The sequence below is a fragment of the Pogoniulus pusillus genome, chromosome 25 (assembly GCF_015220805.1).
Source record: "Pogoniulus pusillus isolate bPogPus1 chromosome 25, bPogPus1.pri, whole genome shotgun sequence".
Lineage (NCBI taxonomy): Eukaryota > Metazoa > Chordata > Aves > Piciformes > Lybiidae > Pogoniulus > Pogoniulus pusillus.
This window is the reverse complement of record NC_087288.1, coordinates 6839866-6861686: the sequence shown is the minus strand read 5'-3', so window position 1 is coordinate 6861686 and position 21821 is coordinate 6839866. Positions and strand designations below refer to the sequence as shown.

Below are 21821 nucleotides of genomic sequence, written 5' to 3'. Positions count from 1 at the left end.
TGCAGAAGCCACAGGTGCAAATTGAAAATTCCTTTATGCTTTTTGGGAAGAGTCACAGGGCAGGTCTTAAAACCTGCCAATCCACTTGGGTCAGCTGAAGCATCCAATGCACAGGCTTCATTTAGAAGAGGATCTCAGCTGAGGCTCTTTGGTTGTAACCCATACTTACTTATTTTCTACTACATGGAGGCTGTGAAGTGAGGCAAAAGCAACCAAAATGTTGTACATGAACAGTGATGTTTCTCCATTTACACTCATGCCACTGCAAATATCCTCTTAATTGCATGGTAGTCGATAGAAACCAAACCCTACAGCCTCACTCTCTCTCTAATTTTAGAGCCTTGAAATACATGCAGCAGGAATTCATTATGAGCAGGAAATAAAAAGGGGAGTTGCAGCTGGATTTTTAAAAGGTTACTTATTCTTAAACCATTAAAAACCCTTTTAAAACCATCTTCCATGTATGTCTTAATGCTTCCAATGCATTAATTTTTCTTTAGGATTACTAAATCATTGCAGAAGTTTTACAGCAAGTGATGGATATGGAAAATCATTATGTTGCCCGTGTTATCCTGGGGGTGCTAATAAATCAAGCAAACATCTCAGGTGGCTCAAATTAGTAATAAAAAATGCAGAGACCTCTTTTACAGCTAGGAAAATACCCACTGCAACAGAAAGGAGACTGCTTCACCCAATTGCTCTGTCTGTTCCATCACTACGGTGGTTCATCATCACATGCCTTGTTCAATTATTCAGTTGTGCTAAGGAGATGTAATAAATGCAATGGGATTAAGGGATTCAGAAAAAAAAAGGTTTTGGCCTTTGGAAATGCACAGTGGGTTGTGGGAAGTGCAACCGTGTCACGTTTCACTCGAAGAGGCGGTGCACAGTGACATTATTCTCTTAATGTGTCTAATGTTGCCCAACTCTTGCAGCGCTCTGCAAGTTCCTTGCCCTCCTGCACTTACAAACCATGCTAGGAACAATAGGGAGGCAGTCATATTTTTATTCATTCTCAGAAGACAGGAAGTAATTCACCACCCTGAATTCTGACTGAACTTCCAGAAGGAAGTCCTTGCCAAATTGCTTCTCAACTCAGCAACAACAAGCAACATCCCTCAGGACTATAATGACCATAGAATAAATAGGACCATTTTAAAATTGATATATAGAAGATGATGTTGATGCTGTTTTTTTCCACTCAGACTGGCTCTAAAACAGTGTTTCAGAAATATTAAGTGAAGAAAAAGAAGTTTTGAAAACTCTCCCCTTCCCAGTGTATACCATAAATACTAAAAATAAATGTGACATTTCCAGAAACACAGAATGAAACAAAGATTTGATCACCACAGCAAGGCAAAACTTGATAATAACAATCCTCAAGCTACTCTGGAGGAGTCTGGAGCAGGTCCCATTGAACTAGGTGGAGAAGAGATGTTAATCCAGTCCCACTGAAATCAGCACTAACCAGTTTGGGGTGCCTTAACTTGCGCATTGTATGCCAAACTTTTCAGCATTCCAGTTTCCATTGAGAAATGGGACTCAAAACCACCAGTTTCTGACTCACATAGTACTACAACCTACAGCTGACCACTGTTCTTCCTACATCCAGTTCCTTTAAGTGAAGAGAAACATGGACAGTTACTACATAGGTTAAAACCTAACCCTTGTAAATCAAAGCCTACCTATGTTACATCAAAATAACTCAAGTTTGAAAACCCTTGGAAATTTCCCCAAGATAAGTGCATGTGTTTGAAGTGAAAGAAACTCCCCAAATACTAGCATCACACCTTCAACATTTATAAAAGAGCCAGCCAAGCAGGAACAGAGGACCCCACTAACTTCCCAAAAGTCAGCCTCAGTACTCAAAGCAGTGTTATCACAGGATATTTAAGGGTTGGAAGGGACCCAAGGAGATCATTGAGCCCAACCCCCCTGCCAGAGCAGGACCATAATCTATCTCAGGTCACACAGGAATGCATCCAGACAGGCCTTGAAAAGCTCCAGTAAAGGGGACTCCATAGCCTCTCTGGGCAGCCTGTTCCAGTGCTCTGGGACCCTTGCAGTGAAGATGTCCCTCCTTGTGTTGAGGTGGAACCTCCTGTGCTGCAACTTACACCCATTGCTCCTTGTCCTATCCCAGGGAGCAAGTGAGCAGAGCCTATCCCCCCCACTCCTGACCCCCAGCCCTCAGAGGTCTATAAACATTTATTAAATCCCCTCTCAGTCTTCTCTTCTCCAAACTAAAAAGCCCCAGGTCCCTCAACCACTCCTCATAAGGTATGCCCTTCTGTCCATTAATCATCCTTGTTCTCCATTGGACTCTCTCCAGCAGATCCCTATCCCTCTTAAACTGAAGGGCCCAAAACTGAACAGAGTACTCAAAATGAGGTCTCACCAGGGCAGAGTAGAGGGGGAGGAGAACCTCAGATAAGTACCAGTTTCTCCCTTGATGCCATACCTCAGCAGCTCTCAAAACCTGCCATGTCCAAGGGGAAATTGAGCAGAATGAGATGGAGGGAGGGCTCTGCCACCTTTCCACACCTCCTGAAGAGCTTCCATGAACATACTTTACTTTCTCTACACCCTCCAACTCACCACAGGGAAGTCATTTCCTTGTCATTAGGAACTCTGTTGCAAGTTAACACTTAAAAAAAAAAACAAAAAAACCCACATAATCACAGAAACATCCAGGTTGGAAAAGCCTCTCAGGATCACCAAGTCCAACCTATAACCCTACTCAACAAGATTCACTTTAAACCACATCCCTAAGCACCACGAGTGCTCCAAGTCAGTAAGTATTCTAAAGCATAGGCTTACTTGGGAGTAAATCAGATGCAGAAAATGATCCTGACTATAATCTCCAAAGAAAAAAAAATACAAAGAAAATAGCAACAACACCAAGAAAGTTTCTGATAACCACTTTGTGAGTAGCACCATGTGTGGGAGAACATGATTCATGCAAGACTGCTTCTCCGCCTTGATTTTGAATGCCACTCTACATTAGAGGGGAAACGCAGCCTGAATCTCCACAAGTATTTTACAGGGAGAAAAGGGAGGACTACAGGGAACCAATTAGGTTTTGGATGACCCAAAATGTTTGTGATTGGTGCCTCTAAGGGTCAAAAGTAATAAATCTGTCATGCACTAGTATTCCTGATATTACACCTGTGTCAGGGGAGAGTGAAGATTAATATCACAATTAGAAAAGCTGAACAACATCTCTGTTACAAGACAGCTAAAGTGACAGTCCTGACACTGTCTCAGCAAGGATTTTTATTCATGGGTTTGCTTCCAAGTCAATGAGAGAGCATAGATTACCAGCCTAGAGGACAGCTAACAGGGGAGCAATAAAGCACATCCATGACCTGTCTTAGCAACTGAAGAGCTGTGAAGTAGCTGGTGAAGATACGTGATACAACTTGGGGAGAAGGCAGTCAGAAAGTGGGATTAAAGGATGGGGAGACACTAGCAGGGGACGTTTACCTTCCTTGGCACTGAGGGAAATCATCACAGAATAGCTTAGGTTGGAAGGGTCAGAGTCATCCATCCCCCTGGAGTCTTCTCCAGACTGAACAATCCCAGCTTCCTCAGCCTATCCTCATAACAGAGGTCCTCCAGTCTTTGCATCATCTTTGTGGCCTACTCTGGACTGACACCAACAACTGTGTGCCCTTCTTATGCTGGAGACACCAGATCTGGAGGCAGTATTGGAGCTGGGGTCTCAGCAGTGCAGAGTCAAGGGGCAGAATCCCCTCTTTTGTCCTGCTGGCCACACTAGATGCAGCCCAGCAAACAGCTCATGGGGAGCTTCTCAGCTATCAGCACCCCCACATCTCTTTCTTGTGAGCTACTCTCAACCCACTCTGCTCTCAGCTTGGATTTGTGCCTGGGGTTGTCCTGACCCTGATGCAGGACCTTGCATTTAGACTTGTTAAATCTCATGCAACTTGCAGTGGCCCACTTCTGTAGCTTGTCAAGAACTTTCTGGATGGCATCTCTTCCCTCGTGTGAGTCTATTGCACCACACTTTGGTGTCACCAATGCATGCTCACGCTCTATTACACATGGCCGAGAGCAGAAAGAAGAGCAGTGCTACTGACTCCCATCTGAGCAGACCACCATCAGCTGTCACTGCAAAGCCACAATTCAAAACCCAAGACAGCTTTGCTTGGATCAAGTCTCTGCAGATGCAGCAAGGTTGGTGCTCAGGGCAATACCCTGCCTTTGCTCCAGAGGCAGCCTCAGAAAATAGTCTACTGACAAAAGCAAGATTTGTCCCAGAGAACAACACTGAAAATGATAAAAAAACATATCTTACATGCTTCAAGAGCACTCAGCTTTCATGATATGAGCCCAAAACTGTGATAACTAACAGCTAGAGGACATCTTTTTGATCACTATTTTGTTAAAATCATTAGAAAGCCTCATCCAAGGTAGTCACTAATGCTTAGGAAGCAGACACTCTTTTCAAAATGGAACAGGGAAGCTTATCTCCTGTTACTTTTGAGTGGTTATTATCTGGCAGATAATCTGCATGCACCATCTCAACAAGAAAACGTAACAATAGAGCTGTGCATCTCTCACTGCAGCACTCACCTGGCCAAATAGCTCAAACCCCTGAAAGACAAATTCACCCCAAGTGCACATTAACCTTGCAGTAGAATCCATGAGCTTCGCTCAGTTATCTATTTAGCTTGTTCAGGTTATTTTGGACTTACATCAGGATGGTTCGAATTACTTCACTACTCCCACACAGCACCCAAAGCAAATGCTTGCTAACATTTGAGAGGTGGGTGAGGAGGCAAAGTGAGTTACATCACCACCACCTTCCCCACAAGCTGAAGAGGAGGCACATGCCAACAGCCAGTGGAGAATACACCAACAGGCCTTTGCTTGGCCAGAGAGCAATTCTCAGCCATACAGATGCAAATCTCTTCCCTGCTCATTGCAGCAGAACAGCTGGCTCCTGTTAAACCAGAGGGGAAGCTGAAATGGCAAAGGGAGTGCAGGTTCAAGCTGTTGCTGCTGCACAGAGCCTTAAAAGTTTGCTGATCACACCAAGACCAATAGATATTAAACGAAAATGCTTAGCAGCAAATTACTGTCTCCCTTTTCTATGTCTTTAGGAATGAAAACTGAGCTTCACTTTCCTACGGGGAGCAGTGGGTTCTTCTACACTGCACAGTTTGAAGACTCAGCTTGACAGGATGCTAGCCCAGCTCATTTCAGCTACATTATTGCCTGGAAAGGTTGGATCAGATGATCCTTGGGGTCCCTTCCAACTTGGCATGCTGTGATTCTGTGATTCACTGTGCTTATACCTAAGCATTCATCTTAAATCATCCCTCGACTTGAGCCTTTCAGTTCAAAACTACAGCATAAATGAGACTGTAGAGCTGAAGAACCAGAGAATGACAGGAGTTAGAAGGGATCTCTGAAGGTTTTCTAGACCAACTCTCCCACCAGAGCAGGTTCACCCAAAGCAGGTTGCACAGGACAGTTTCCAGAGCCCAAAACTCTATTAGCTCTCTGGGCAGCCTGTTCCTGTGCTCTGCCACTCTGAACATAAAGACATTTCTCCTCATGTTTACATGGAACTTGCTATGTTCAAATGCGTGCCCTTTACCTCTTGTCTTTCACTGGGCACTGCTGAAAAAAGACTGCCCCCATCCTCCTAGCACACACCCCTTAAGCACATCTCCAAGATGAAAAGCCCTAAGTCCCTCAAGCCTTTTTTCCTAAGGCAGATGTTCTAGTCCCCTAAGAAGGCCTCACTCCACTCATCACTCACTGGCCACAGCAAGTACATCTACACTAACTTCAGCAAAAACACAGCAGAAGCCTCCACAGCATTCCCCTCACCAGCAGCAACAGAATCTGATCTTCAAAGCATAAACTGAGGAGGCCTTCCTACACAATCTGTTGTACTGCTTAACACCACACAGAGCTGGAGGTTTTTTATCCAGGACCTGCCAACACTGTTGCAAATTAAACCAACTACTTCTTACCTTATCCTTACAAGGAGGTGAAGTCATCCACAGTCCCGTTTATCACAGCCTAGAGATACAGGTCAGTTCTCATACCCACTCCCTCCCTCTCTTTTCTAAACAAGCCAGAGACAATCCTTTCAGTCTTATTTGAAGAGAAATATTAATTAAACTAAAGTACAACACTTCCCCCCCCCCCCCAAGCTATCTATTTTGCTTACCTCCTTTGTAAAGGTGAGCCCTCCAACCAGGACACACTTCTTCAGCTAAGGTCCCAGCAGCACTGAGTGAACTTCCTTACCACTTCTGCCACCCCATGTGTTGTCAATTTATCTCAGACAGATGCCTGCCCCTGCAGCAAATTGCAATCAGCTGCAACTTCCCAAGCTTTCCTGTAGAACTGCTTCTTGGCCACAATTATTCCTCATTTCATAGCTGTGCATTTCAATTTTTCCCATCTTAGGTACAGAACTCGGCACTTTCCTTTGTGAAAATTCATCCTTCTGATTTCAGACTACTTCTCCACACGATCAAGCTCATTTTGAATTTTAATCAGCTCTCCACAGTGCTTTCAAGCCCTATCTCCCCCCCTCCCACACTAGCACAGCTTGGTGTCATCATGTACCACACTACAGCTGTGACAAGGACGATGGGTGGGGTTTTGTGAGTTTGAATATGCAGTGGAAAGCAAGAAAGAAGAAAAGAAAATCAATAGCTTAGGAATGCCACTTTAAAAAGCCAGCAAAGTATTTTACAAGTAGATTAGGAATAAAAAACTCAGAAGTCTGAAATGTCTTCCAAAGGAGCTGAGGTATGATGAGGCTGAGAGCAGCCCTGCAGCAAACAGCTTGGGGGTACTGTGGATGAGAAGCTGGACAGGAGGCAGCAATGGGCACTTGTAGCCCACAAGGCCAATGGCAGCCTGGGCTGCACCAAAAGCAGCTTGGCCAGAGATGGAGAGAGAGAATTCTGCCCTTCTTCTCTGGGGAGAGCTCACCTAGAGTGCTATATCCAGATATGGGCCTCTCAACACAAGAGAGACATGGAGCTGCTGGAGTGGGTGCAGAGGAGGCCACCCAGAGGGTCAGAGGCCTGCAGCACTTCTGCTGTTGAATTCAGCCTGAGAAGAGAAGGCTTCAGAGAGGCCTTAGGGCTGTATTCCGACAGGCGAAGGGGGCCTGCAGGAAGGCTGCGGAGGGACTGTTTAGAAAGGCTTGTGGTGATAGGATGAGGGGCAGGGGTTTGAAACTGGAGCAGGGGAGATTTAGGCTGGACATGAAGAGGAAGCTCTGCACAGTGGGACTGGTGAAGCAATGGAGCAAGATGTTCTGGGACGTGGTTGAGGCTCATCCCTGGAGACCTGCAGCCTTGGCAGCCTGCTCTCACTGGAAGGGTCCCTGCTGAGTGCGGGGTCATTGGCCAAGACAACCTTTGTGAATCCCCTCCAACCCAATGCAAGCTGTGAATGTCAGCTCAGCACAAGGCTGTGAGAAGTTTTTAGCCCTGGGGAAGATGCTGCCCAGTAGTTTAGCCCTCAGCAGCACCTGTCTTTAACTCTCTAACCATATTAATAAGGAATGGGAAGCACAACCAAGGGAGTTTCTGTGTTTATTTATGAACCAGGTAATATGAGGCTAGATCATAGAATTCTTGCAGCACTTCTGTCTTATTCCCACCTTTATTACACACCTTTATCCTGAAAGCAGATAACCAAATGGCACAGGCAAAGGTTTCATTATCTGCTCTGTATATTAGCCCCTGATTTTTCAGAAGAAAGTGCACAGCTAACTTATTTTAGCCTCAGAGCATATACTCAGGTGTTTTTCCAGACAAGCAATTAGAAGATTGGAAATGCTCCTATGAATTGCTCCGTGGAGAGCAAATCTAGAAGCACTGAACAACTGCAGCATCATCCCATGGCACTACTACAGCCAAGAGTTATTGCTTGCTGTGCAAAGAGACTTGCAGACGTGTACACAAAATCTTGCAATTAAAAGAAAAAAAAATCAAGTAAGTCCCCAAGCTGGAAGCCACCTCCAAAACAACCCCCAAAAACCCAACCCAGCAGAGCTGCCATCCCACCTGTGCATGCAGCTGCAGGCTACCTACTAAATTCCAACCCTTTTCAGATCAAGTAATGATCAATTTGGCACATTAAAATGTGCTTTATATTAGCAGCTTTATTCTCAGTTTCACAGCACTGCCACTAACAAGTCCAACCCCCCCCCACTCTTTGCTTTGAAAACAAGCACTGCAGAATCTCCCTTGCCTTTTCCTGTTTGCTGAATAGCAAATCAAAACATTACAGAAACTTGGGATGTCAGGGAAGGCTCTCTGGGAAGGAAATAAAACAAAACCAACTTGTAAAATGGGACTCCCTGCTGCTGCAGCCCATGTGGTGCTCTAGTGAGCTGCATCTGTTCAGCTATTAAACAGTGGTGAGTGTGAGACCGACAGCAGTGGCATTCTCAAATCTGCTGAGTGGTTATTAAAGCTCCATGGCATAATCTTTTCCACTTTTTATTCTAATTGGGAGAAGTTACTGTAAACTAGCTTCACACATGAAAATGCTCTTTGTGCCTCTCCCTAAATGAGAAGGCACTGCTGCATAATCCACAAGCAGTCTTGAAACTCCATCTGCTATGGATAAGGGAAAGGCTGAGTACTTTTGCTCCAAAAACTAACTTCTGTTGTTCCCTGGCATTGATTGGGTCAGGAGAAAAAGCCCATGTTGAGGAATAAGGACATTAACAGGGTTTCACAGCATGGTAGGGGTTGAAAGGCATCTCTGGAGATCATCTAATCCAACTTTCCCACTAGAGCAGGTTCAACTAAAGCAGGTTGCACAGGATGGATTCCAGGTGGGATTTGAAAGTCTCCAGAGAAGGAGACTCCACAACCTCTCTGGGCAGCTCATTCCAGTGCTCCACCACCCTGAAAGTAAAGGAGTTCCTTCTCCTGTTTAGATGGAACTTCCTATGCTCAGTTTTGTGCCCATTACCTTTTGTCATGTCGCTGGGCATCACTGAAGCAACGACTGACCTCCACCTTCCTGACACCCACTCTTTAAGCATTTCTAACCATTAGTAAGTGCCTCCTTCAGTCTCCTTTTCTCCAGGCTTAAAAGCTCCTAGTCCCTCAGCCTCTCTTCACAAGACAGATGCTCTAATCCCCTAATCATCTTTGCAGGCCTTTGCTGTACCCTTTGCAATGAGTTAGTGTCAAAGGTTAGAATGGCTGCTTCTACTCTCCAGTAGCTCAGATTGAATTCAGCAACTTGAGCACAGTTACTCCCTCGCTACACAATGGCATAAGTGCAAAGTCAGAAAGGCTCAAGATAATCAAACAGTCTAGAAAGGTTTAAAAAAGAAAGAAAGCAAAAAGGAAAAGCAAACTAGCACTAAACACTAAAATAAGTTTCTGCTTTGGTGATGACACTGAGGTATCATAGAGCAAAAGCTGAATTATCTCATTAACTAATTATGAGTTCTAATTAAGGCAGTATCTTACAAAACCAGAACAGTATTAAGACAAGCTTTTCTTATTAGCACAAAGTGATTAAGTATAATAGCAATGTTTACTTAAACAACTGCCTGAAGCTAAGCAGCAGACTCTGTAGCGTTGCCCCCCACACCTTTTGCCTTCCAGAAGAACTTTTCTGGCCTGATCCTATTCATACTGATCCTAATCCTATAGAATATAGATTGAATGGTTTGGGTTGGAAAGGACCTCGAATATCATCCAGTTCCAACCTCTGCTGCCATGGGCAGGGACACCTTCAACTATACCAGGTTGCTTGAGGCCTCATCCAACCTGACCTTGAACACCTCTGGGGAGGGGGCATTCGTGACCTCCCTGGGCAGCCTGTTCCAGTGTCTCACCAGCTTCACTGCAAAGAATTTCTTCCTAATCTCCAGCCTAAATCTGACCTCCTCAGGCTTCAACACATTCCCTCTCATCCTATCACTACAAGCCATGGTAAAATTTCCCTTGCCAGCTTTCTTGTAGCCCCCTTCAGGTATTGAAAGGCTGCTCTCTAGGGTCTCCCCAGGCTGAAACAGTACTGACCCTCTCAGGCTGTCCCCATAACGGAGTTTTTGCAGCCCTCTGATCATCTTTGTAGCCTCCTCTGGACCCACACCAATAGTTCCATGCTCTTCTTGTGCTGGAGGCCCCAGAACGGGAGGCAGTGCTGCAGGTGGGGTCTCAGCAGAGCAGAGAGGCAGAATCCCCTCCCTGTGCTGCTGCTCTCCCTGCTTTGGATGCAGCCCAGCACACAGCTGCCTTCTGGGCTGCCAGCAACTGGTGCTGCCTCATGGGGAGTTTGTCACCAACTGACTCCCCCAAGTCCTCCTCCAGACTGCTCTTGAGCCACTCCTCAGCCATACTTGTATTCCTGCAGCTTCTTCAGAACTAAGAGCTGCAGTGGTGGGATAAGAATTACTTGGAGGTGTGACCAGAATTCCTTCAGGCCATGCGTGCTCTTCCCTCAGTCTTGCTCTGCACCCACAGGCTAATCTCTCTGATTTTTCTTACAAATGGTATTGTCCCTACTGAAAAACTGCTGCACTGTGCTTTGTGTTGCAGTAAGCACTGTATCCTTACCCTCATGCAGAGCTCATAAATTTAAAAGACAGGGAGTTAATGGGCCAGATCTTGGTTTCTGGTTTATATTCATAAGAAACTAACTTTGATCTGTCCAGCACAAACCTGGCCCGCGTTCAATGGGTCACAGCAGTCTGACAGTCACTCTCTCTTATCCAAGCTGCCATCAGGAGGGAAAAGCATAGTTTTAGGACACGGAAAGTGATGCCACAGCTCACCTCTGTCAAAGATTCACAGCTTCATAGACTGCATTGTGTTGGAAGGGACTTTTGAAGGTCATCTTGTCCAACATCCCTGCACTCAGCAGGGATGCTTCTAGATAGATCAGGCTGCCCAGGGACACATCAAGGCTGATCTTGAATGTCTCCAGGGATGATCCTCAACCACATCCCTGGGCAGCCTGTTCCAGGGTTTCACCACTCTCATTGTGCAGAACTTCACCCTAATGTCCAACCTAAATCTCCCCTGCTCCAGTTTCAAGCCATTGCCTCTCATCCTATCACCACAAACCTTTTTAAACAGTCCCTCCCCAGCCTTCCTGTGGGTCCCCTTCAGACATTGGAATGCAGCTATAAAGAACCCTCAGAGCCTTCTCTTCTGCAGGCTGAACAGCCCCAATTCTTTCAGCCTGTCTTGTCCTTTTTGTTTTTTTTCCAAACCACATGTTGCCACCCCAAGGTGTCTACAACCTACCTACACCCTGCACTGGCTTCTAACACGCTGGGTAGCCATGCCTTCCACTGGATTGGTGCCTGGCATGCTTGGCATTGAGGGGAGAGTGCAAATCTTTTTGTGCTTCCCTAAAGTTAGAGAACTAGGTAGTAACAAGCTAATATCAGAGCTGACTCTATTGTATTAATAGATGTAGATATACTAGATACAGGTTTGGAGCCCTCAATATAAGGAGGACATGGACCTGATGGAGTGGATTTAGAGGAGTGCCACATAAATGACCAGGGGGTTGGAGCACCTCTGCTATGAGGATGGGCTGAGGGAGCTGGAGGTGTTCAACTTGGAGAAGGAGAGGCTCCAAAGAGACCAAATAGCAGCCTTCCATTACCTGAAGGAGGCCGACAAGAAGGATGGAGAGAGACTGTTTACAAAGGCTTGTGGTGATGGGACAAGAGGCAGTGACTTCAAACTACAGAAGAGTAGATTTAAATTGGATGTTAGGAACAAATTCTTCACTATCAGGGTGGTGGAATACTGGAATAGGTTGCCCAGGGAGGTGGTTGTGGCCCCATCCCTGGAGATATTCAAGATGAGGCTCGACAAGACTCTGAGTAACCTGATCTAGTTGAAGATCTCCCTGCTGCCTGCAGAGTGGGTTGGACTGGACGACCTTTGGAGATCCCTTCCAACCCAGACCATTCTATGATTCCATATAAGTGTATGCCTGATAGAATAACCAATAGATACGGTAAGCACTAGCAGAAGGACCCATGTAGGATGCGTGGCCAGAAGTGGCCAGCTCTTGGGAGTGACCTTCAATCACCCAGAGCTCTCATTCTCCACATAATCACAATCACTTCTTATGATTCAGTGCTTCTTCCTTCTGGTGATCAGCCAGGTTTCAGTGAACATCTCAACTCTTCTGCCATCTCAAATCGTTCTTTAAATCTTAATAAGGTTGCTAAAATCTCTACTAAATTTTTCATTAGCCCTTTTTATACACAGCAACGTTCTGGAAGACTTGGTGCCAAGTTATTAAAATATCTATGACCTTTGTATGCAAGGGTGTTGGCTAGTAAGCAGTGCAGGCAATTTTGGATTAAAGGGAGCTGATTAGACTGAGATGGACCTGAAACATGAAGGAGAGAATGTACTGTTAAGTAGGAAAGGAGATGCTTTGGAGAAAAGATGGGCTATTTGTGGATCTGTACATTCAAAACTATTGTTTTTCTCTACTCTTTTCTGAAGGCAGCAATTTGGTATTTATATGTAAAAAGCAAACTGGTCACAAAAGGATATGCTTCCTAATTTTGGCCACATGCTTGTTTGCTTTGTTCCTGCTGCATTTGGGTTTTTTTGGTGTTTTGGGTTTTTTTTTGTGTTTTGTTTGTTTGTTTGCTTAATTAAACAGAATTAAATCAGAATTAAATCAGTTTTTTTCATCAAGATAGTCCTCCATACAGTCATATATAGTCACCTTCTAAAGCAACTTCTCTGTTCCTTTAGCAACACAGTCTGCCACTAAGATGGTCAGAGGGCTGGAGCACTGAAGACAGGCTGAAAGAATTCAGGCTGTTCAGCCTGCAGAAGAGAAGGCTCCAGGAACATCTCTGAACTGCATTTCAATAGCTGAAGGGGACCTACAGGATGGTTGGGGAGGGACTGTTTAGAAAGGCCTGCGGTGACAGGATAAGGAGGCTTGAAACTAGAGCAGGGGAGGTTTAGGTTGGACACCAGGAGCAAGTTCTGCACAACGAGAGTGATGAAATACTGGAACAGGCTGCCCAGGGATGTGGTTGAAGCCCCATCCCTGGAGACATTCAAGATCAGACTCAATGTGTCCCTGGGCAGCCTGATTCATTTGAAGGTGCCCCTGCTGACTACAGGGGGTTTGGACAAGATGTCCTTCAAGGATCCCTTCTAACCCATTCAATCTGTGAATCAATCTGTATGTAATCACTGAAAGCCCTGGATGCTGTCACTTTCTTTCACAGGGATTCACTGGAACTGCAGAATATGCACAACACACAGATTTGTGTTTGAGGAGGAGGCAGAAAAACAACCCAGAGAACAAGGCAAAGGGAAGAGAAAGAAAAAAAGAAACCCTTGAGAACAGAATTGGACATAATCCACAGAGTTCTTCAGAGTTTTAGAAGTAACAAGGGAGAAAATAAGAGCTGCTTTACGAAGAGGTCATGAGTCTCTTCTAGTTTATGTTAATTAAACATGCTTGCTCTCTTGCCTGCCTCTCCAAACTGCTCCACTTCAGTTCTTAAAAATGGACTGGGTTTGGCATAGCATGACTCAGCCCCAAATCCCTTCTATTATTAATCTTTTTAGTACTTCTTTTAAAGTTCAACAAGGCCCAAAGAAAACTAAGTTCTGTGTCTATGCCCCTGTGCTGGAACAACAAAAATCCCATTTCTGTGCAGTTTGCAATAGCCAAAGGAAGACTTGCCACCAAATTCAGTGACAAAGGTTTGGCTCTTCAGCCAACCACACCCTAGGATGCATCAAAGGATGCATTGCCAGAAGATCCAGCTCTGGAGCCCTCAATACAGAAAGGACATGGACCTGATGGAGTGTGTCCAGAGGAGGCCACACAAATTATGAGGGTGTTGCAGCACCTCTGCTATGAGGATAGGTTCAGGGAGCTGGGGTTGTTCAGCCTGGAGAAGGGGAGGCTCCAGGGAGCCTTCCAGTACCTGAAGGGAGCCTACAAGAAGGATGGAGAGAGACTGTTTACAAAGGCCTGTGGTGATGGAACAAAGGGCAGTGGCTTCAAAGTAGAGAAGAGCAGATTTAGATTGGATCTTAGGAACAGGTACTTCACTATGAGGTTCGTGGAACACCGGAACAGGTTCCCAAGGAGGTGGTTGGTGCCCCATCCCTGGAGATATTCAAGGTAAGGCTCTACAGGGCTCTGGGCAACCTGATCTAGTTGAGGATCGACACTGATGATTGAAGAGGGGGTTGGACTGGATGACCTTTAGAGGTCCCTTCTAACTCAGACCACTCTGTGATTCCATAAGCAAGATCAGAAGGGATTTTGGAGCCCAAGATCTGGTCTGCAAGATCATTTTATACAATTCCATGGCCACATGAAAGTTTTTTCCATGTTGATGTAAGATGTTTCTAATACAGGTGAGGCCTCCAGAAATGTTGTAAACACCTATTCACCCTCAGCCAGGCTCTGCGTCAGTGCTAGAAGAAAAGTACCTCAGGAGGTTGAGCAGTATTGAGGGCTGGAGCAATCTGTGACAGACACATGGTCTTTTAGCTGAGAACTGAAGTCCTAGTGCAATTTTCTCTCAGCAAGGGGCTGACAGGTGGTGACTCCATCATGCAGCAGGTTTCTGGGGAAGGAAGCTGTCACCCTTTCAAAAGCATGGAAGGATGATCCTTTTGGAGCTATTAGCAAGCTAGAGGAACGAGTGAAAGTTTCTGTCTATCCCAAGACAGAGTAAGATGAAAGGAGTTGCTTCCCTCCAGCATATTTCTAGGCTGGGGAAGCAGGAATTCACAGCTGGGAGATCAGATGTGTCCTTGCAGCACTCTGTGACGGCAGTCAGAGCCAAACTGCTGAACTAAATCAGCTGTCTAAATGCCACTCTTATTTTCCACGTTGTAAGGTATCACGCTGCTGTCTGCCAGAATTAGCACTTTTCCTTAACTACCTCTGAGCAATTTGGCCTGCTTGTGGCAAGAGGAGACCACGCTTGCTCAGGGTGAGATAATCGGCAATGCAGAGTAGTCAGGATGAGACATTACATCATAAAATATATCATCAAACACCACTAAATCCATTTTCAGAGTGTTGGTTTGGGTTTTGGTTTGTTTTTGTTTTTTTTTTTTAATCTATGTCTCTGATAATACAACAGAGCAACTTAATTGAATGTTTTCAGGGCATGACTTGACTATTTCAGTGATTTATATATTTTTCTTTCCTACAAACCAAGATCTTTAACCTGATCAGTAAGGTAAATGATTGCTGTATTTAGCATAAATTCCCTAAATTAATTCATGGCTCCCATTCTGTGGCCGTTTGAGCTGATCCTCTAGCTCAGACATAGGGGAGAGATGAACATTCCAGGGATAGGCCACATAAATGGCAACAATAGATAAATTAATATAATTTCATTGGAGCATCAAGAACTTAATGTCTAGAAGCACAGTTTGTTCTCCCCCTTCTCCCGCTGGCTTCTGCTGCTGCAGCTTCGCCTATCTTCCCCGGCTGCTGTTTTGGCTACTGCTGCTTCTGCTGCTTCGCCGCCGCTTGACCCCCTCCCCATCTCCCTTAAGGTTATTGTATTGTTTTCTTTTTTTTTTTTCCCTTCCTTCCTTCTCTAGTTATTATTTCTCTTTACATTGTTATACTTATATTATAAGAAAATACAATTTCATCTTTCCCTGACTTTCAAAAAAGTAGGGGGGTTTGTGTTGTGAATTTCTTCCCGGGGGAGGGATCAGCCCAAACCCGGGACACATTCTAATTAAGTTAATGTTTATGTACCTTGAATTGCATTCTCACCTGCCTGTCTAATCCCATAAATGATTCCTTTTTTGATGCACTGCTTTTCATTATTCACACCAATAAGCAGTGTCTGGAAACCCTTCTTTCACTGTCATGTTCTTGGTTTAAAGATTAACACATAGTCTGGTTGCTGAGGTATTTTTGTTTCCCAAGAGGAAGAACAATCATTGCAAAGCAACAATTAAGCTTTCTATGGCATTTGCCATAAACATGCAATAAGAACAAAAAAATCACAAATATACATACATATATATATATAAACACATATATATAATATAAGCAAATTCATTTATCTTAAGATTCTGCAAGTTTTTTTTCTGTGGTACATTCAGCCACAGAAGTCCTTACTTGCATTCTACTATACACACACACACATATATATACACACAATAAGCCAATAATAGAACCACAGAACAGAGGAGGTTGGAGGGACCTCTAGAGATCATCAAATCCAACCAAAGCAGGATCACCTAGGACATGTCACACAGGAATATACCCAGATGGGTTTTGGATGTCTCCAGAGGAGACTCCACAACCTCGCTGGGCAGCCTGCTCCAGGGCTCTCTCCCCCTTACATAAAGAAGTGTCTCCTTGTGTTGAGGTGGAACCTGCTGTGTTCCAGCTTGTAGCCATTGTTCCTCGAACTATCAGTGGGCACCACCAAAATGAGCCTGGCACTTTCTCCTTGACATCCACCCCTCAGATATTTATAGGCATTGGTAAGTTCCCCTTTCAGCCTTCTCCTCCAGACCAAACAGCCCTGGGTCTGTCAGTATCTCCTGATAAGAGAGATTCTCCAGTCCCTTAACTATCCTCATAGCTCTGTGTTGAAGTCTCTCCAGCAGTTCTCTGCCTTACCTGAACTGGGAAGACCCAAACTGGATACAGCATTCCAGGTGTGTTCTCACCAGGGCACAGTAGAGAACTTCCCTAGATCACACTTTTCTTAATACACCCCAGGACACCCCTGGCCTTCCTGGCCACAAGAGCATATTGCTCTTCCATGGATAATTTGCTGCTCACTAGGATTCCAAGGTCCTTATCTTTTCTGCTTTCCAGCAGGACAAGTTGTAGTCCATTAGCAGAACTCTAGATTAGATAACATCAACCTTAAGGAATTTCACACACACACAGAAGCCACCACTGCCCACACCAAACCTTTGCACTGCACATAGGCACATGGCAACAAGGAATTCTACAGTCCAAAGATGATGATTAGAAGAAAGATTATTCTGGGAATAGCATTTTTTTTTTCTTTTTAAAGATTATTAAACTCTTCCTGGGAAAATTAATTAGCTCCAATACAAGCCACTAAAATCAAAGGTATTTTTACCATCAATCTCACTGAAAGTACCTCCAGCTCTCTAGGCATGGCTCCAAATACAGCTAAATCAATAAGAATCTTTCAACTGACTTTCCATTAAGCATTAAACCCAAGACAGGTGAAGTATTCATGAGAGAAAAGCAAATTCATTTATCTTAAGACTCTGCAACGTTTTTTTCCTCTGGTACATTCAGCCACAGAAGTCTGATCCTTACTTGAGTTCTGCTCTTTCTATTCACTTGAGGGAAGGTTATTTTACCTTCAGAAATTGCAATTCTCCATACATTGTGTATATATACAACAGAATTCAACAGAATCGTAGGATTAGAGAAGGTTTAGATTAAAGGGACCTCAGAGACCATCTACTCCAAACTCCCTGCCATGGGCAGGGACTCCTCTCAACTAAATTTAGCTGCTCAAGGCCTCATCCAACCTGACCTTGAACATGTCCAGGGAGGCAGCATCCACAGCCTTCCTGGGCAACCTATTCCAGAGTCTCACCACCCTCATACTGAAGAACTTCTTCCTAAAATTCACTTTAACTCCACTCTCTCTCAGCTTCAAACCAGCAACAGAACAAGGGGGGACAGTCTCAAGTTGTGCCGGGGGAAGTACAAGCTGGATGTTAGGAGGAAGTTCTTCCCAGAGAGAGTGATTGGCATTGGAATGGGCTGCCCAGGGAGGTGGTAGAGTCACTGTCCCTGGAGGTGCTGAAGAAAAGCCTGGATGAGGCACTTAGTGCCATGGTCTAGTTGATTGGACAGGGCTGGGTGCTAGGTTGGACTGGATGAGCTTGGAGATCTCTCCCAACCTGGTTGATTCTATGATTGTATAAGAGAAATCAAGTGATTGCTATGAAAATGAATTGTTGCATCTCCATCTGTCTCCACGTACTAACATCCCTTTCTTGAAGCACAAGGATGCTCTGTATCATACCCACAACCAATACTCCCCATCTGGGTTGCTACAGTGGAGGTGGAGTTCATAAGAACCTCTCTTGGAGCTCAGTACATTTGCAGAGCAAGGGTAAAGCATTTGGGAGCAGTGCAGATGACACATTATTTTTAAATCTTTCTCCTATTAACAATGGTTATTTGGGGAGGTTAAATGATTACCCTAAATAAATGTGTTCCTAACCTAACACTAAAGCTGTGATTCAGATGATCAAGTAGCAATTTTCCAAATCAGAATTTCTTATGAGCTTGATTTCATTATTAGGTTTACATCATCTTTAAGTAAACAGAATAATAAAGAGGGCAAGCACACACTGAAGTACCATAATCAAACTTGTAATTTCCTCTCCTATTTCTAGAATGAGGAAGGTTAAGTGCAAGCTACCTCAGAGCTCTCTTTGGAAACATCCCAAACAAGCAACCTTCCCCAGCATGCTGCTGAGGACAAGGATCTCAAGTTTTTCACCTCAAAACAATTGTTCCAAACTTTCTTTTTCAGCATTCTGCTGAAAACACACTCAAAACCTCTCTGAACATAACTGTCCCAGGTTGTGGCACTGGGCAGGATCTGAGGGATTAATGACACCCTGGGTAGAATGAAAGCTCGGTAATGAAGGAACCAGTTTCTCTTGTACTGTAAAACCAAACCCCAGCACAATTAAATCAAATGACATTTTTGTTGCAATGTTACAGGCATACACAGGTCAGTTACCCATGCACAGTGCATCTCAAGGCATACAGATGAATTTTGCTTATGCTTATTCTTTCTACAAACAGGTAAGCCAGGGGGGTACATGCAAAAGAATCTTTCAAGGTATTAGGTTGGAAAGGACCTCAGAGATCAGCTACCCCAAGCTCTCAACCCTGTCTCCCAAACCACACTTGGCTGCTCAAGTGCCACAATCTTCCTGAGAAGCCTATGCCAGACTCTCAGTTCCCTTATACTGAAGAACTTCTCCCTGAGATCCAGTCTAAATCTACTCCCCCTCAGTTTCAAACCATTTCCCCTTCTCCTGTCACTAGACACTCTTGGGAAACATTCCTCTGCAGCCTTCCTGTAGGACTCCTTCAGGTATCGGGAGGAGCTCTAAGGTCCCCCCATAGTCTTCTCTTCTCCAGGCTGAACAACCTCAGCTCCCTTATCCTATCCTCATAGCAGAGGTGCTCCAGTCATCTTTGTGACCTTCCTCTGGACTCTCTCCAGCAACTCTGTGTCCTTATGCTGGGGACACCAGAACTGGATATAGTATTGGAGGTAGAGTTCCAGCAGAGCAGAGTCAAGGGGCAGATTCCCCTCTCTTGCCCTGCTGCCCACACTCCTCTGGCTGCAGCCCAGCACACAGCTGCCTTCTGGGCTGCCTGAGGGCACTGCTGGCTCCTGGAGACCTTCTCAGCAACCGACACCCCCAAGTCTCTTTCTTCAGGGCTACTCTCAACCCACTCTGCTCTCAGCTTGGATTTGTGCCTGAGATTGGCCTCACCCTGATGCAGGGTTTTGCATTTGGACTTGTTGAATCTCATGCAGTTTGCACTGGCCCACTTCTTTATGCTGTCAAGATCCTTCTGGATAGCACCTCTTTTCTTGAGTGAGTGTATTGCACCACACCTTCGTGCCACTAATGCGTACTCATGCTCTACTACACATGGCTGAGAACAGAAAAAAAAGCAATGCTACTTACATCTAAGCAGACCAGCATCAGCTGTCACTGCAAAGTGACAATCCAAAACCCAAGCCAGCTTTGCTTTGGACCAAGACCAGAACTTTAAGCAGTATTCAAGGTGCAGTTTCACATGAGCAAAGTAAAGGGGCAGAATCACCTCTCTTACCCTGCTGGTCACACTCCTCTTGATATAGAACACATAAAATTAGACCTTTCCCAGATTCCAGCTTCTCCTCCTTCCACTGCTCACAGCCTTTGCCCATTTCTGGTTAGCTGGTAGACAAGACATTCTGACTGCAACTCAGCATCAGTGATTGGAGGACATTACAAATGACAGAACCCTCTTGCTACTTTCACTGCAGCTAGTTTAATCCAGCAGCTGCCAGTATTGAAGAACTTCAATCCAATATATTCTATTTTTCAAACATAATACAGACATGGGCCTCTCTCCTTCTGTGTTTTTCACTTTTATAAGGGTGACATTGCACAACAGCTGGCTGAGCTAAAAGAGATCTCAGGTAAAATTCCCAGGAGTGTCCCCAGTTCCAGTGACTTTAAGCAGATCTATGCTCTCTGGCACCAGGAGGGCTTTCGAAAATATTGCCTTTCAACTTTCTTTTGAATGCTATCCTTATGTAAAACAGATTCCAGAAAATTATATCCTGGCAGTTTTCCAAGCTTTATCTAACACTGACGACCCTTAAAATGTCCTTGCCAGACATCTCAGAATTTCTAAGCAATCCCTCAGTGTCTCCACTCCAGAAACAGACTACACTGAAGCAAGTCTCAGAAGGCCAGAGCCCATTCCAGTGGAATTTCTGCAGAGGTATCACAGATTTTGCTGTGCAGCAGAGCAGGCTTCAGGAAGGTTTCTGAAGAATCATGCAAAGACCACCAGAGGTAGCCATGATGATAAGAGGCCCTTTCGTTGCCTCACATAAATTTCCAAAGAGGAGTAAAGTGTAATTCATGATTTTCCCCATCCCTATTAAGCTGGCAGTGTTTGTGACCATAGAAAACTCACTTTTCATGGTAATGACCATAGAAAACTCTCAAGTAATATTCTTTCTTTTTTGCTCTCTGTTGCTACAGCACAGGTCTAAGAAAGTTATTTGGGAAAACAAAGCTAAACCAAACAAAAATGAAGCACAGCAGGAATAATTTTTGATCTCCAACTCACACTTAATGATCCCAATATCTGCTTTAAAATGGATAAAAATCGAGGCCACACAGGAGACTGTTATTATTTGGATAGACATAAGGTATAGTCAAACTACAAAGGGGAAAAAAACCCATTCCTTAATATAATAAAAAAGCAAACACTGTAAGAAGAGAGTGACGCTGGGTGAATCTGGTCTCAAATTGCAAAGAAATGGGCAAATGCTGACTAAGGACCTGATTATGCAGCTTTGGAAAGCAACATTTTTTAATTCTCTTCAACAACACAATATTTACCTTGAAATATGTAGGCTCCCAGTTTGTCTAGCACTTGGGAGAAGTTGCTTTGTTCACGTGGTTAAATAAAGACTGTACTCCAACAGCCGTTTTGACCACATGTTTCAGTGGGGAAAAAAAAGGGTTTGAGATGACCTCTAAATCTTATTTAAGGCCTTTTTTCCCTCCTTGTTTATTTACTCCAAGCAGCATATAAATCATAACAACAGTAATAAGAATCACCTTGGACCACAATGCAAGAATGTCTTTACAGAAATGAGGAGCCTGGGAAGACTGAACACCATAATTCCCTCCGATTTTTGAAACTGATCGCTGCTGAATGTTTTCTGAGGGCAAAAAAGTGTAATTGGTTATAGATCAATAAGTAATTACGTTCCAAAGGAACCCTTCCCTTCCTGAAAGCTGAGAGATCCTTAAATCAAAATCAGATGAATACATTAACAAAGTCGAGCCTAACCTAAACAACGACATTTTATACTGCCCTAGTTATGTTTATCTCAACTGATCATTTATTTATGTCGCCATAAAAATCCAGATGCTTTCCATTCTGATTGCTACTTATTAGCTTTGAGGCAGCTGAAATTACTTTCTCTCTCTCTCTCCACTTTTTTTTTTTTTTAAGGCTTC

General features: G+C 44.3%; 1 protein-coding gene and 1 long non-coding RNA gene across 40 annotated transcripts in view; both read right to left on the bottom strand.

Moving 5' to 3' along the window:
* LOC135186538 (uncharacterized) overlaps nt 1–6563 on the bottom strand; it is a 35536-nt gene extending 28973 nt beyond the window's left edge. Inside the window, exon 1 of the long non-coding RNA XR_010307012.1 lies at nt 6212–6563. This is a non-coding gene — a long non-coding RNA (uncharacterized LOC135186538). The remainder of the gene's footprint in view (nt 1–6211) is intronic.
* NRXN1 (neurexin 1) overlaps nt 1–21821 on the bottom strand; it is an 841287-nt gene that overhangs the window by 250820 nt on the left and 568646 nt on the right. The window lies entirely within an intron of this gene.